The sequence below is a fragment of the Periplaneta americana genome, chromosome 1, assembly GCF_040183065.1.
Source record: "Periplaneta americana isolate PAMFEO1 chromosome 1, P.americana_PAMFEO1_priV1, whole genome shotgun sequence".
Lineage (NCBI taxonomy): Eukaryota > Metazoa > Arthropoda > Insecta > Blattodea > Blattidae > Periplaneta > Periplaneta americana.
The window spans coordinates 55,100,415-55,105,482 of NC_091117.1; positions in this window are offsets into that span (position 1 = coordinate 55,100,415).

Consider the following 5,068-nt stretch of genomic DNA (forward strand, 5'->3'; position numbering starts at 1 on the left):
CGATCGCAAGTCCGAAATGGGGGAAATAAACAGAGACGACGATGAAAGAGGGGAAATGTAGATGAAGGAGAAAGTGTTGGTAGAATGATAGCGGGGAAACAAGTGTATCCCAAGAAAAATCCTCTGCAACGTCTGCTTTGTCCATCACAAATTCCATCACGACCTGGCTATAGGCATCCCACAAGGAAAACTCGGTGCGCAGAAACCAGCGGGCGTGACTGTCTCGCGCAGATGACGTAAGCTCCCGTTTCCAGCATGCTCTCAAGCTTACTGCAGGAGTGTAAGAGCGGTATAGCATGCGCGCTGCGAGGAATCCGAGCTGAGTTTTGTTTGTAGGATACCTATAAGCGTGTGTAATTTCAATTGAATCTCAGTATAATCGATTATTACAAATTTATCATCTAACATAATTTCCATTGAACTTTGTACCATCCTAGCGTACATATGTTCTTATGAGCAATAGTTTAAATCAATGGTTATGAACATAAAAGTGAGTCCACTAAACATATTACGAGTTAAAATTATACCATGTAGGATGTAGCAACAACTGTTTTATTTGCTGTGCATGGTGCATTAAGAATTTGTGCTTTCATCACTGCATGAACAAGTTACAGTTTTCTTCTGTTTATGTTCAGCGAGACTGTAGTGGTAATGTGCATAGACAACCAGAAGGGGTTGAAGAACAGAAAAAGAGAAATAAAGTAGGCTGTTATAGGTTTAATTTCTGAGATCATTACACATATCTTACCAATTTAATTTACTATGAGTTTGTTTAATAATTCCATGAAATCAGTTCATATTCTGTTCGTAATGATGGACCCTATTTAACTCTGCGTTCACAGACGTTAAGTTGCAGCCTTGTTTCTCCCTCGTCTCTGCCACATGCTACACTCGAAAGCTCCGCAACTACTAGCTAGATTCACATAGATTCACAGCGATATTCGTAACTTCGTTTTAATATCTTGCATATTATTTTCGCAACTTCTTTTGACACAACTTCTTACACTAATAAATGTGCAAAATTGGAAGATTCTACGCAACCTTCCAGTGTTTAATGTTCCCTTGTAAGTCTCGGAGGGATTTGTGGTGGACAAACAGGAGCGAGGAATTTTTATCGAGGTTCTCCCATTTTTCCTCACCATCATCATTTCATCGTAATCCACAATTACCCTCACTCTGCGAGGTCCCGAGCCAGGCCTCCAGAACAAATAAAGCCTTCATATAGGCTAGATAGAAAGTAGTATGATATTGAAAATCCCGTCTTAGAACCGTCGCTGTCGTGATTACAGCAATGCCAAAAAGTACATAAGAAATTAATTTTAACAAAAAATCAGTACAGCTGTTGGCTCGATAAAAATCAGAAGTCTACAGTTAAATCAGTAGATATGGCAACATTGTATGTGGTTTACTCATATCATCAGTAAATGCAAATGTACCTAGTCAGTTCTTGAAGGTCTGGACTTGTTTTCGTTGTTAGTACAGCCATGCAGTAAATATTGACAGTACCTTAAGCACGTACAGCACACGTTCGTGTGGGTTGTATTACACATACCTTTCAACTTCAATGTCGGGATTAAATTGGAGTATAGATAAGCAAGAGGAGAGTTAATGGGAGGATAAAAATAAAGCTGTCTTCTTCCTTGACGATCGGCACTTAAAGTTAACAGTGCTGTCAACCATTATCATATGTCACGTTGGATGTTTTAACACAAGTGAAATTTCTCACTCTTTAATTTTAATTGGTTATCTTACGACGCTTTATCAACTGCTAGCGTCTGAGTGAGATGAAGGTGATAACTACTGTAGGGCTCGGAAGTTGATGACCTAAAACTCACAAAAAAATAACCTTTAAAGTGACCTTAATTACTGAAAATACGACATTAAAATTAAGAAATTGCCCACGATTATAGTAGTAAAGTACAAACATAATAGTACACTTTCGTCTAAGGAAAAACATTATCATCAAACTCAGTGACTAACTATCGCAAAAAACTTTTGTCTGCTTTGTTTTACTTTCGGCATTTTTACGTCTTTACTTCTGTGATATTAATGCTGGCTGCTGGCACTGCGTTTACAGTATTTGTTCTGTTGCGTTGAATGGGGAGAAGCACGCAACACATATGATCAGGAGTCAAGCTGATGCAACCATAAGGAAATTTTTTTTTATAAGACTCGATCCAATTATGTAAGCAATCTGCAGTGGGTTATCGAATATAGATTACAACTACGCTGTAAAAATGTCCGTTTATAAACAGAAAAGGGCAAAAATGCAACAAAAAGTAGAACATTTCCTAAAAAATGACCAATAAACAATAAAAGACTGAAAAATACAAAAAAAAAATTGCAAAATAAAAGCAGGCTATATTAGTTCCTGTTGAAATGAAACGAGTTTGTTTTTTTATTTTTTAGTAGGTTATTTTACGACGCTTTATCAACATCTTAGGTTATTTAGCGTCTGAATGATATGAAGGTGATAATGCCGGTGAAATGAGTCCGGGGTCCAACACCGAAAGTTACCCAGCATTTGCTCATATTGGGTTGAGGGAAAACCCCGGAAAAAACCTCAACCAGGTAACTTGTCCCGACCGGGAATCGAACCTGGGCCACCTGTTTCGCGGCTAGACGCGCTAACGAAACGAGTTTGTATTGCATCCTGCATTGTCTGTGATGTCTCAGGAAAAGATGATATTTCATCAACTTCCGAGCTCTAGTGATAATGCAAGCGAGATGAGTCCATGGTCCAGTGCCGAAAGTTACCCAGCATTTGCTCTTAATGGGTTGAGGGAATTATAAGAATTTTGTGGGCCTTTTTTAAGGCGTGGAATCGTAATTTATAGTTAAATTCGACAGTTGGCCTATCTTCGGAGAAACAATTTTGTTCTTTTAGCCGTTTATTTTACGACGCTTTGCCAACTGCTATTGTTATTTAACATCTGAATGTTATGGAATGGAATTTACGGGAGGGGGCACTATAATCCAGCACTGCGACCTGTTATAATCTATTGCGTTAATCCTCAAGTTGGGAGCATTCCCAAACCCACACCGGATGACTACACTAAGGTTCGCTGTGTACCCAGGTTCGAACAGGCAACCCCCCTCGTCCCTAAGCCAGCCCCCTCCGTGTTTCGCCTGCCGGCGATCGGGGAATGGTATGGAATGAAATAGAGAAATGATGACGGAATGATAGATAACTAATATGAGGAAAAACGGAAGAATCCCGAGAAAAATCCCAACTGCAACCTTGTCCGCCATAAGTGTTACTATTGATTTTTCAATGAAAAATTCCAGACCTGACGGGACTCGAACCTGGGCCCTGACCACTCAGTCACCGCAGAGATATCTGAATGATATGAAGGTTATAATGCCAGCAAAATGAACCCAGTATCCATCGCCGAAATTTACCCGCATATGATCTATGTATCTTAATGTTGTCTATTATCTGATATTTTTTTTCTGTCCCGAACTTTTCTTCCGTTCACCATTCCCTCCAGTGCATCCTTCAGTAGGCAGCATTTCCTTAACAATGGTTATTAGGGGAGAAAAATTCGCTTCGGCGCCGGGGATTGAACCCGGATCCTTTGTTCTACGTAGGAAGTGCTCTAACCACTGAGCTACGCCGAAGTTCAATCCACAACCCCGGATCGAATCCCTCTACTCTAGTTTTTTTTCCCTTTGTGGCCTGACTCCAAGTTCGGCATATATGTTGACATATACAAGTATTAAGTTAACTGCTATTATACTAAGATCGCACTCAATTGAGTGACTTGGTAGCCGGGATTTCACAGTATTATGCACTGTTGAGGGAAGAATCTACGTAAAGATTAATTTTTTGATGCTACAGAATATATCTGTTATGGTAACAATGGTTATTAAAGGAGAAAAATTCGCTCCGGCGCAGGGGATCGAACCCGGGTCCTTGGTTCTACAGACCAATTTTTCTCCTCTAATAACCATTGTTACCATAACAGATATATTCTGTAGGACCAAAAAATTAATCTTTACATAGTATTTCCTTAGCCAGTGGTTCAGCCAATTTCCTTTCGTCTTCCAGATCAGCTTCAACATTATTCTCTCTTCACTCACGCTTTCTAGCACAATTTCATTTCTTATTCACACGCTCCGTTCTCCTCCTTTTGACTTCCTGACAGCAGATCATATTACTACTTATAGTACAGTCCAAGTATTTGAAGCTGTTCACTTGTTCCACTGCCTCATTTGGAATTCGCAAGTTTACCTTCTTTAGTTTTCTTCCGATAACCATGGTCTTCGTTTTGTTTGGATTTATCTTCATCCCATACTGCTTACAGCTGATATTTATCTTCAGTAGCATGTCCCTTAGTATCGTCTCCTCTTTTGTTAATAGCGCCATATCATCAGCAAATCTTATGTACTTTGTTTCTCCTTTCTGCTACTATCACTCCTCCCATGCTCTGAAAATAGTTCTTCACTAAATCCTCCAAGTAGATGTTGAACAGAGTAGGTGATGAACAGCATTCTTGTCGACTCCTCTCTCTATTCCACCTTCCTTTGACATTTCTTCTTGGATGCATAATAATAAACACAGAATTAGAAGTGCAGTGATGAAAATTCTTGTGACGACTGTATTGTGGACAATAATGATAGCAGATGAGGATGGTATCATCGACACAGCCCACGGAGTGTGCATTCTGTATACAAATTTTATTCTTTGAAGGAATAAAATGTGTATTAATAATATTTTACTATAGAAATTGTTTCTGTATTCGTTCGTTGTCTAGAATGTACGTTAAATTTAGATTTAAGACGTCTTCTGGTGCCATATAATAATACGTGATCTTCATATCTTAACATATCATTGGGGTAACGTAACTCCATCTTCAGACGCCCCTATTTCAAAATTGAATTACGTAAGCTAGAAGAGAAGACCAGAAATTTCGAAAGGCAATCTAGGGGCAAGGAAAAAGAAATAGTTTGGTGACAACGATAATTCTCGTAATAACTTCGACATATTTTCATTACGATTCTGTACATACCCCTCCTTTCTCCTCCACTCCTCTCCTCGTTGAAAAGGCGATGTCAACATACCGTA